This window comes from Ursus arctos, unplaced genomic scaffold (assembly GCF_023065955.2).
Source record: "Ursus arctos isolate Adak ecotype North America unplaced genomic scaffold, UrsArc2.0 scaffold_20, whole genome shotgun sequence".
NCBI lineage: Eukaryota > Metazoa > Chordata > Mammalia > Carnivora > Ursidae > Ursus > Ursus arctos.
The window spans coordinates 33,391,848-33,404,972 of NW_026622875.1; the positions used below are offsets into that span (position 1 = coordinate 33,391,848).

The 13,125-nt window shown below is 36.2% G+C and overlaps 1 protein-coding gene across 9 annotated transcripts in view; it reads right to left on the reverse strand.

The window, feature by feature from the left end:
- TBC1D5 (TBC1 domain family member 5) overlaps positions 1-13,125 on the reverse strand; it is a 560,456-nt gene that overhangs the window by 268,497 nt on the left and 278,834 nt on the right. The gene's annotated exons all lie outside the window — the stretch shown is intronic.

Consider the following 13,125-nt stretch of genomic DNA (forward strand, 5'->3'; position numbering starts at 1 on the left):
TCACAAAGCATATAATAAAAAACAGGAAGGCTTATCAAAAAAAAAAAAAAAATAGAACAAATTGATAAAAACTATCCTTGAGAAATCTAGATATTGGATTTACCTACAAAGATTTTGACATAACTGTCTTAAGGATGTTTAAAGAGCAAAAAGAAAACATGGACCAAAAAAAGAAAGGAAATCTTATAAATGAACGAATAAACAAAATGAGATTATCAATAAAGAGGTAGAAATCATAAAAGGAACAATTTTGGGGGCTGAAAAATACAATACCTGAAATGAAAAATTCACTAAGAGTGGTTCAAAAACAGGTGTGAGCAGGCGGAAGAAAGAAATAACAAATCTAAAGACAGGACAATTAAAATTATGGAGTCTGAGAAGCAAAAGGAAAAACGATGAAGAAAAGTGATCAAAACCTAAAAGACCTGTGTGACAACATCAAATGAATCAACATGCATTGTGAGAGCCTGAGAAGTTAAAGAGAAAGGGGCAGAAAGTATATATGAAGAAATAATGGCCAAAACCTTCCCAAGTTTGATGAAAGACAAAAATTTACAAATCTAAGAGGCTCAAAGAACTCTTGGTATAATTAACAGAGACACTTACATAAAGATACACAATAAGCAAACTGTTGAAAGACAAGGAGAGAATCTTCAAAGAAGCAACAGAATATATGTCACATCACAGATTTCTCAGTAAGATTAACAGATGATGTCTTATCACAAAACATATACAGCCAAATGATAGTGGGATGACATATATATATAATACTTAGAGAAAAAGACTGTCAACCAAAAATTTTGTATCTAGCAAAACAGACAAGTGGGGTCTGGGTGGCTCAGTCAGTTAAGTCTGACTCTTGATCTTAGAACAGGTGTCAGTCTCAGGGTTGTAAGTTTTGAGACTCATGTTGGGTTCCATGCTGAGCATGGAGCCTACTTAAGGGGGGAAAAAAAGAATGAGAAGAGTTAAGACATTTCCAGAAACACAACAGCAGAGAGTCTGATACCACTACACATACTATAAAAGAAAAGTTAATGGTAATCCTTCAGGTTGAAAGGACACCAGACAGTAACTCAACGCTGTGGGAAGAAAAAGATCTCTGATAAAGGTAAATACATTAGTATATACAAAACCAGTATTACTGCATTTAAGGTCTGTATTGCCAAACTTTATTTCCTACAAGATATAAAACACAAATGCATAAAAAATAATTATAAATCTATGCTACAGAGCAACAATGTATAAAAATGTAACTTGTAACACAACATAAAAAGGGAGGAAGAACATTTCCAGGGAAGATATTAGAGTAGGAGGACCATAAGCTCCCCTTGTCCCATGGATACAACTACATAGCACTCACATCAGTGCAATTAACTCAATTAAGTGCAATTAACTCTAAGACTGGTAGAATAAACTTCACAACTAAATGTAGAGAACAGGCCACATCAAAGGGTAGAAAGAGCAGAGACATTGTAAGGAGCTAAACCTCAAGGGTCTGGCCACTAAAGGGAGGGAGCCATGGGCACAATAAGGCGGGAGAAACAGAATACCATATTGGGGAGATGCAAGAGAAAGACGAATCCCCTAATACTTGCTTTGAAAACCAGAGGGGCCAAATTTCATTAGTTCTTCTAACCAGCAGGATATAAAGCCTGACACTTTAAAAATCAGCAGGCTCAGTTCTGGGAGAGCCAGGAGGGTGATAGGAAACTGAGTCCTTGCCCTTAAAGAGAGAGCACGAGAAACAGTCAGCAGAAAAACAGTATAGAATGAGCAGTTTGAAAAATACCCGTGGCATATGGGAGGGAGAGTTATTTATTAATCTCAGAGCCCACTGAGGGACATCTTCAGGAGCAAAGAAGCAGGTAAGTACCATTTCTCTCCTCCACCAACCAGCATAAACATAGGGCCACCTTCAGAAACTAGTGCAGTGCCTTTCTTCACTACCTAGCTGCCTATACCACGCCCTGCCCCCTCCAGCTGAACCTGCCTCAGTCCTGGTGCTTCAGGTCCCCTCCTCCACAAGACCTGCAAAAGTCTTGCCAACACCACGTCTCCCCACACACACTTTGTAGGGCCTTGGTCCTTGAGGCGGTGATGGTCACCTCTGATGGAAAAAAACAGCACCTTGTTAAAGATGCACCACTCGCCTGCACACACACTGAAGAGTGTCCCTGGCCAGTCCCAGTCTCCACAGATGTTGTGTGTCCCTTGCGGAAGAAGAGGACCAGCACCATCTTGTTAAAAGTATGTGCCCCACCCACAACTTCAAAAGCAAGAGACATAGCTGACTTTCCCAACACAGAGAAACAGACAGAAATAGTTAGACAAAATGAGGAGACAGAGGAATAAGTCCCAAATGAAAGACCATGACAAAAATCACAGCAAGAGACCTACATGAAACAGAGATAATATGCCAGATAAGGAATTTAAAGTAATAATCATAAAGAAACTCACTGACATTTGAAAATAGTGGAGGACATCAGTGAGACCCTTAACAAAGAGATGATTTAAAAAGAATCAATAGGGATGAAGAACTAATAACTGAAATTAAAAATACACTAGATGAAATAAATGGTAGACTGAAGGAAGCAGAAGAATGGATCAGTGACCTGGAGGACAGAGTAACAAGAAGCAATCAAGCTGAAAAGGAGAAAGAAAAATAATTTAAAAAATGAAAATAGAATTAGGGAATTCAATGACACCATCAAGCATACTAACATTCACATTACAGGGATCCCAGAAGAAGAAGAGAGAGAAAAGGGGGCAGAAAATTTATTTGAAGAAATAATAGCTGAAAACTTCCTGAATCTAGTGAAGGAAACAAATTCAGATCCAGGATGCACAGAGATCCCCCAACAAAATCAATCAAAAGAAGGCCACATCAAGACACATATTAATTAAAATGGCAAAAAGCAGTGATAAAGGAAGAATTTTAAAAGCAGCAAGAGAAAAGAAAAAGTTACATAAAAGGAAAACCCCATAAGGATATCAGTGGATTTTTCAATAGAAACTTTGTAGGCCAGAAGAGAGTGGCATGATATATTCAAAGGGCTGAAAAGAAAAATCTGCAGCCGAGTATTCTATCCAGCAAGGCTATTGTTCAGAATAGAATGAGAGGCAGAGAGTTCCCCAGACAAACAAAAGCTGTAGGAGTTCATGACCACTAAACCAGCCCTACAAGAAATGTTAATGGGGACTCTGAGTAGAAAGGAAAGACCACAAGTGAGGGTAAGAAAAGCAGAAAGCACAAAAACAGTAAAAAAAAAAAAAAAAGTACAGCTGTAAAAATCAGTCAAGGGATTCACAAAATAAAAGGATGCAAAGTATGACACTATATACCTAAAACATGAAGGGAAAGGAGTAAAGAATAGGTTGAAACTTAAGCAACCTTCAACTTAATATAGACTGCTATATGCAGAAAATGTTACATACGAACACAATAGCACCTACAAATCAAAAACCAGCCATATATATGCAAGAAAGGAATCCAGGTATATCACTAAAGAAAGCAAACTTATGATGACAGAAGAAAGCAAGAAAAGAACAGAGGAGATACACACACACACACACACACACACACACGCACAAAGGATGTAAAAGAATGCTGGAGTAGAAATACTTATAGTGGACAAAACTAACTTTGAAAGAAAGACTAACAAGAGAGAATGAAGGACACTATATAATCATTAAGGGGACAATCCAACAAGAAGACATAACAATTATAAAATAAATATTTATACACCCAACATGGAAGCTCCCAAATGCACCAAACAGTTAATAAAAAATATAAAAGAACTAATCAATAATAATACGATAGGGGATTTTAACACCACACTTACATCAATGGACAGATCATCCAAACAGAAAATCAACAGGGAAGCAGTGGTTTTGAATGACAAACTGGACCAGATGGATTTAATATATATATTCAGAAAATTCCAACACAAAAAAAGCAGGATACACATTTTTTTTCAAGTGCACATGGAACATTCTCCAGAATAGATCACATATTTGGTCAGAAAACAAATCTCAGCAATTTCAAAAAGACTGAAGTGATACCATACAACTTTTCTGACAATAACGCTAAGAAAGTAGAAATCAAGCACCAGAAAAATCTGGAAAGAGCACAAATACATGAAGGTTAAGTAACATGCTAATGAACAATGAATGGGTTAACTGAGAAATCAAAGAGATCAAAAAATACATGGAGACAGATGAAAAAAAAGCACAAAAAACCAAAATCCCTGGAATGCACCAAAGTGGTTCTACTAAGGAAGTTTATAGCAATACAGGCCTACCTCAAGAAGTAAGAAAAACCTCAAATAAACAGCCTAAGCTTGCAGCTAAAGGAGGTGGAAAAAGAACAAAATCCAAATCCAGCAGAAGGAAGGAAGTAATAAGCATTAGAGCATAAATAAATGATATAGACACTAAAAAATAGAGATCAATAAAACCAGGAGGTGGTTCTTTGAAAAGATTTGCAAAATTGATAAACCTCTAGCTATACTCATCAAAAAAAAAAAACAAAACAAACAAACCAACAAAGAAAAAAACACACGAAAAAAGATAGGACTCAAATAAACAAAACCAGAAATGAAAGAGGAGGAATAACAACTGACACCACAAAAAATACAAAGGATTATAAGAGAATATTGTGAAAAACTATATGCCAACAAACTGGAAAACCTAGAAGAAATGGGAAAATTCCTAAAAACATATAACTTACCAAAACTGAAGCAGGAAAAAATTTAAAAAATTGAACAGATAGATTATCGCCAATGAAACTGAATCAGTAATCAAACATCTCTCAACAAACAAGATGTCCAGGACCAGACGGCTTCAAAAGTGAATTCTACCAAACATTTAAAGAAGAGTTAGTACCTCTTTGTCTCAAATTTTTCCAAAAAGTAGAAGAAGAAAGAAAGCTGCCAAGTTCGTTCTATGAGGCCAGCATTACCCTGATACCAAAAGCAGACAAAGATACAACAAAAAGAACTACAGGCCAACACCTCTAATGAATACAGATGAAAAAATCTTCAACAAAATATTAGCAAACTGAACCCAACAATACATTAATAAAAGAATCCACCAAAATCAAGTGGGATTTATTCCTGGGATGCAAAGGTATATCAATATGTGCAAATCAATGGGATACACTGAAGAGGAAACTTACCCAGAGCAGGCCCAGGCCAGGGGGCTCCAAAAGATGGGAAGTACCTAATAGCTAGAGAGAACTAGAAGCCCCACTGGGAGCAAAAGAAAACCAGCCTTTTCTGCTTCTGTAAGCAGGCTTCCAGCCACAAGCTCCCTGCATGACCTCTGTTCCCACCTAAAGCAACCCCCTACTCCCCAGTTTAAAACCACCTAGCAGCAGTCAGCACAGCCTTGTAACCTGACCCCCTGTACTCCTCTAGAAAAAGCTCTATAACCCCACTGCCTAGGGCCCAGAATTTCGAGTGCGAGCTTATCTGGGGCTGCTGGCATAAAGTAAACCTGAATTCTCCTACTTCTCCAAGTGTCACTTGATCTCTCGCCAGTCTGATTTTTATTTTCCTCAACAACATCACATCAGTAAGAGAAAGGATAAAAACCATATGATCGTTTCAGTAGATGGAGAAAAAGCATTTGACAAAGTACAACATCCATACATGATACAAACCCTCAACAAAGCAGGTTTAGAGGAAACATACCACAACATAATAAAAGCCATATATATATAAAAACTCACAGCGAACATCAGACTCAATGGTGAAAAACAGAGCTTTTCTCCTAAGGTGAGGAATAAGACTAGAATGTCCATTCTCACCACTTTTATTCAATATAGTACTGAAGGACCTAGCCACAGCAATCAGACAAAACAAAGAAATAGAAGGCATACAAACTGATAAGGAAAAAAGTAAAACTTTCACATTTCAGATGACATACTATATATAGAAAACCCTAAAGATTCCACCAAAAAACTTGCTAGAACTGATAGATGAATTCAGTAAAGTTGCAGGATAAAAAAATCAATGTACAGAAATCTGTTGCACTTTTTTTTTTTAATTTTTTTTTTTTTACTTATTTATTTGACGGAGAGAGACAGCCAGCAAGAGAGGGACACAAGCAGGGGGAGCGAGAGAGGAAGAAGCAGGCTTCTCAGCTGAGCAGGGAGCCTGATGCAGGGCTCGATCCCAGGACCCTGGGATCACGCCCTGGGCCAAAGGCAGACGCTTAATGACTGAGCCACCCAGGCAGCCCTGTTGCACTTCTATACACTAATAATAAAGCAGCAGGAAGAGAAATTAAGAAAACAATCCCATTTAGAATTACACCAAAAAGAATAAAATCTCTAGGAATAAACTGAACCGAAGAGGTGAAAGACCTGTACCCTGGAAACTATGGAACACTGATGAAAGAAATTGAAAATGACACAAAAAATGGAAAGACCTTCCATGTTCATGGATTGAAAGAACATTGTTAAAATGTCCATACTACCCAAAGCAATCTTCACATCTAATACAATCCCTATCAAAATAACAACACCATTTTTCACAGATCTAGAACAAGCAATCCTAAAATGTATATGGAACCACAAAGACCCCAAATAGCCAAAGTAATTTTGAAATAGAAAAACAAAACTGGAGGTATCACAATTCCAGACTTCACGGTTATATTACAAAACTGAAGTAATCGAAACAGTATGGTACTGGCACACAGATCAATGGAACAGAAAAGAGGGTGCAGAAATATTCCCCGCCATTATATAGTCAGTTAATCTGAGCAAAGCAGGAAAGAATATTCAATGGAAAAAAGATAGTCTTTTCAATAAATGGTGTTAGGAACACTGGACAGCAACATGAAAAAAAATGAAACTGGACCACTTTTCTTATACCATAGACAAAAATAAATTCAAAATGGATTAAAGACTTAAATGTGAGAAAGGAAACCATTAAAATCCTAGAAGAGAACACAGGCAGTAATTGACTATAACACATTCTAGACATGTTTCCTGAGGCAAGGGAGACATATGCAAAAATAAACTACTGGGACTATATAAAAATAAACAGCTTCTGCACAGCAAATAAAACAACCAACAAAACTAAAAGAAACCTACTAAATGGGAGAAGATATTTGCAAATGACCTATCCAATAAAGGGTTAGTATACAAAATATATGAATAACTTATAAAACTCAACACCCAAAAAACAGATAATCCAATTTAAAAATGGGCAGAAGACATGAACAGACATTTCTCCAAGAAGATGTACAGATGGCCAACAGACACATTAAACGATGTCCAACAACACTCATCATCAGAGAAAAGCAGGTCAAAACCATAGTGAGATAGTACCTCACATCTGTCAGAATAGCTAAAATCAAAACCACAAGAAACAAGTATTGACAAAGATACAGAGAAAAAGGAACCCTCATGCACTGTTGGTGGGAATACAAACTGATGTAGGCACTGTGGAAAACAGTAAAGAGGTTATTCAAAAAATTAAACACAGAATTACCATATGATGCAATAATTCCACTACTGGATATTTACCCAAAGAATACAAAAACACTAATTCAAAAGGATACATGCACCCCTATGTTTATTGCAGCATCATTTACTACAGCCAACTCATGGAAGCCACCTAAGTGTCCATCAATAGACTAATGGATAAAGACTATGTTGGGTATGTGTGTGTGTGTGTATATTATACACATACACATGCACTCACAATGGAATATTATTCAGCCATAGAAAGGAATGAAATCTTGCCATCTGCAACAACATACTTGGAGCTACAGAGTATAAAGCTAAGCATAAAGCCAGAGAGAGACAAATACCATATGATTTACACATATGTGGAATCTAAGAAACAACACAAACAGGGAAGGGTCAAAAAACAGAGAGAGAGAGAGAAACCAAGAAACAGACTATTAACTACAGAGAACAAACTGATGGTTACCAGAGGAGAGGTGGGTGGAAGGATGGGTGAAATAGGTGAAGGGGATTAAGATTACATTTATCTTGAGCAGTGAAATACATGGAATTCCTGAATCATTATATTGTACAGCTGAAAGGAATATAACACTGTATGTTAACTACAGTGGAATTAAAATTTTTTAAAAACATAAAAAAGGAAAGAAGGACAGAGCTAAAGAAGGGCAGATATTTTGTACATTATGAAGTTTTGGTATCAACTTGAAGTATTGTTATGAATTTAAGATGTTAAATGTAATTCTTATAACTACAGAGACCATATCTAAAAAATATTACACAAAAGGAATGTGAAGGCATTCAAGATGATCACTACAAAAACAAATAAATAAACACAAGAAAAAGCAGTAATGGAGGGAAGGAGGGGGGAAGAAGGGTACAAAACATACAGAACACAATAGGAAAATAGCAGAAGTACGTACTGTTTCATCAGCAGTGACTTTAAAAGTAACTGTATTAAAGTTTCCAATCAAAGGCAGAGATCACCAGAATGGATTAAAAAAAATTATACAACTATATGTTGTCCACAAGATCTAAATCTTCAGATTCAAAGACACAACAGATTGAAAGTCAAAAGGTAGAAAAAGATATTCTATGCAAAAAGTAGTCAAAAAAGAGATATGTGGCTATACTGGTATTAGACAAAATGGACTTTATCAACAACTGTTACAAGAGACAAAGAAGGACATTATATATTGAAAAAAGGGTCAATTAATCAAGAAGATCATTATAAACATTTGTGCACCAAACAAGACAACATGAAAATATATGAAACAAATATTAACAGAATTGAAGAGAGAAACAGACAGTTCTACAATAATTGTTGAAGACTTCAATCCACCATTTTCACTAATGGACAGAACATCCAGACAGAAGATCAATAAGGTAATAGAGAACTTGAATAACAATGTAAACCAACTAGACCTAACAGACATATATAACACACTGTACCTGACAACAGGAACATGCGCCAGGACAGACCATGTGTTAGGTCAGAAAACAACTCTCAATATATAAAAAGACTAAAATCATGCATATCTTCTCTGAATATAAAGAATGAAGCTAGAAGTCAATTATGAAGGAAAAATGGAAATTTCTCACGTATAAATGCAAATATGTGTCTGTAGATGGAGAAAAGACAACAAACATGTGGGTGGAGTCCATATAAACATGGTAGTTTTAACTTTTAAGGAAAAAATGCTACTGATCATGTCTGGTGAAATTTTAAAGTAATTTCTGGAAACAAAACACTTGCTGAACTGGTAAAATTAAATTGCCACATTCAGTTTAATGAAATTTTAAAGTAAAGGCTTCATAACATCATGACTAAAAGTCTCGAGCAAGACAAACCTAAGTATATGCTCCACCATTTACTTGCTCTGTTATTCACCATTCAGTATCTCAGTTTCTTCATTTGGAAAATGGAGAAGATAACAGTTTCTACCACAGTGTGTGGTTACAAGGATTAAACAAGATAAATTCAAGTGAAGTGCTTAGTGTAGGCATGTAGCATAATGTAATTGCACAATAAATGTTAGCCATGATTTTTCTGAACATATTAATGTATTTAACATACTGGATACAGTGGAGGAATAAAATTAAAAGGTTCTTCTATCTAAAGGAAATAAACTTATTTATAATTTAAATAACTGAAAATTGTAAGTTCTAGTCATTAAAAAGCATTATTTCTGATAAATCTGAAAATTAACAAAAACTTATTGAATGGGTTATACAAACTCTGTGCAAGTTCTGTGGTATTCTTTTAATATCGTTCCTGATGATGATTATCATACCAAATATTAAATATGATGATATAAAGAGTAGGAAAAAAATCACAAAATTAAATAAATTATAGCCTTGAAATATAAAGCCACCTAATACATGAAATTAATATATATGTTTCTTGAGACTGATAAAATATAGACAGATAAAGAACTAAAACTACTGTCAATCTAGTAATAAACAAAAACTATCTCATATAGGATAGTTTACAATATTACCCATGCACCAAAATAAAACAAGCTTTAAGAAGATTAATGATTCTGCAACTGAATGAAAAAAAGGCCTAATTTCAAAGATAGTCACAAGTATAACTATCTAATAGTTAACCTGCAATAATACATAAAAACAAATATTTCTATTTATTGTGACTGCTATTTCTGGGCATACTGTTATTTCCCCAGGCACTCCATAAATTTAAAGCTGCTTTATGTCTCAGGGAGAGAGGAGGGGGGAAAAAAAAAGGCAGACCAGGAATCAACCAGGAAAAGAGAATTACAATGCAAACTTAATCTCTCTGGATCCTAGCATCCAAATCTACTAAAAAAAGGGCAGGACTAGTTCAGTCTAAACTCATGAACGTAATGATCATCCAAATCATCTGGGACAAGTAAGTAAAAAGAGAGAGTGCATGCATGTGTGTGGTGTGTTTGAGAGAGAGCGAAGGTGAGATTAAGATAACGATGGTGGATCAATGATTTCCTACTTTTAAATGGTTTTCTAATTATTTTGCTGATCCAGGAGTCTTTTTAATGCCAAAATAATAAGCTTCTACTGTGCTAAAAGTGAGTCTCCCATTGTAGAGGGCAATTTAATTTGCCCCAAACGGGGAGATTATTGAGTATTTTGTATGCTATCATTTACTGTGGACTATCGTAAGCACAAGCTTCAGTCTCATTTTCCAGCAGTAGTAGTGGGCTGAACTGAGCTATGTCAACACTGTACATTATCCTACTATGACCAGTAGCATGTAGTGATTATTGGTGGAAGGGTGCAGACTAGAGGTGGCAAGCAGAACACCACTATTGGCCCGTGTGGTCCTCCTGCACACCACATGGGCTTCAAAAGAAACTTCCTACAAGAGTTACACAATGCCGGTACTATAATTTAGGTAAGAACAAGCATATTTATACTAAATAGATCAACAACAAATTTGATAAGAGTTTCATCAGAAGTAAGTGAATTAAAAAACAACATTTGAAAACATTTCTTTAAAGAGTATAAAGGTCAAGGATGATTATTATGTAATTTTCCCTTTGATACATTTTTTATTTATTATTATTTATTATGTTATGTCAGTCACCATACAGTACATCATTAGTTTTTGATGTAGTGTTCCACGACTCATTGTTTGCATATAACGCCCAGTGTTCCATGAAATACATGCCCTCCTTAATACCCATCACCAGGCTAGCCCATCCCCCCAACCCCCTCCCCTCTGAAACCCTCACTTTGTTTCCCGGAGTCCACAGTCTCTCATGGTTCATTTCCCCCAGTATCCCCCCATCCCATTTCCCCCTTCCTTCTCCTACCAATCTCCCTGCTATTCCTTATGTTCCACCAATAAGTGAAACCATATGATAACTGTCTTCCTCTGCTTGACTTATTTCACTTAGCATAATCTCCTCCAGTTCCATCCATGTTGATGCAAATGTTGAGTAATCATCCTTTCTGATGACTGAATAATATTCCATTGTATATATGGACCACATCTTCTTTAACCATTCATCTGTTGAAGGGCATCTCAGCTCCTTCTACAGTTGGGCTTTTGTGGACATTGTTGCTATGAACATTGGGGTGCATATGGCCCTTCTTTTCACTACATCTGTATCTTTGTGGTAAATACCCAGTAGTGCAATTGCTGGGTCATAGGGTAGCTCTATTTTTAACTTTTTGAGGAACCACCACACCGTCTTCCAAAGTGGCTATAACAACTTGCATTCCCACCAATAGTGTAAGAGGGATACCCTTTCTCCACATCCTCTCCAACATTTGTTGTTTCTTGCCTTATCAATTTTTGCCATTCTAACTGGTGTAAAGTGGTATCTCAAGGTGGTTTTGATTTGAATTTCCCTGATGGCTAATGATGTTGAATGATTTTTCATGTGTCTGTCAGCCATTCTTATGTCTTCATTGGAAAAGTGTCTGTTCATATCTTCTGCCCATTTTTTGACTTAATTGTTTTTTGGGTGTTGAGTTTGAGAAGTTTTTTTATAGATCTTGGATACCAGCCCTTTATCTGTAGGGTCATTTGCATATATCTTCTCCCATTCTGTGGGTTGCCTCTTTGTTTTGTGGACTTTTTCCATGGCTGTGCAGAAGCTTTTTATCTTAAAGAAGTCCCAAGAGTTCATTTTTGCTTTTGTTTCCCTTGTCTTTGGAGATGTATCATGAAAGAAGTTGCTCTGGCCGCTGTCAACGAGGTTACTACCTATGTTCTCCTCTAGGATTTTGATGGATTCCTGTCTCACATGGAGCTCTTTCATCCATTTGGAGTTTATCTTTCTGTGTGGTGTAAGAGAATGGTCCAGTTTCATTCTTCTGTATATAGCTGTCCAATTTTCCCAGCACCATTTATTACTGTCTTTTTTCAGTTGGATTTTTTTTCCTGCTTTGTCAAAGATTAGTTCACCATAGAGTTGAGGGTCCACTTCTGGAGTCTCTACTCTGTTCCACTGATCTATGTGTCTGTTTTTGTGCCAGTACCATACTGTCTTGGTGACCATAGCTTTGTAGTACAGCTTGAGATCAGGCAATGTGATGCCCCCAGCTTTGTTTTTCAACATTTCCTTGGTGATTCGGGGTCTTTTCTGGTTCCACACAAATTTTAGGATTGTTTGTTCTAGCTCTTTGAAAAATGGCATTGGTATTTTGATAGGGATGGTGTTGAAAGTATAGATTGCTCTGAGTAGCACAGACATTTTAACTATGTGTATTCTTCCGATCCATGAACATGGAAAGTTTTTCCATCTTTTTGTGTCTTCTTCAATGTCTTTCATAAGTGTTCTGTAGTTTCTAAAGTATAGATCTTTTACGTCTTTGGTTAGGTTTATTCCAAGATATCTTTTGGTTTTGATGCTATTATGAATGGAACTGATTCCCTAATTTCTCTTTCTACAGTTACATTGTTAGTGTATAGGAAAGCAACTGATTTCTGTGCATTGATTTTTGTATCCTGCCACATTACTGAATTGCTGTATGAGTTCTAATAATTTGGGGGTAGAGTCTTTTGGGTTTTCCACATAAAGTATCATGTCATCTGCACAGAAAGAGAGATTGTCTTCTTCTTTGCCAATTTGAATACCTTTTATTTCTTTTTGTTGTCTGATTGCTGTTGCTAGGACTTCTAGTACTTGTTGAGCAATAGT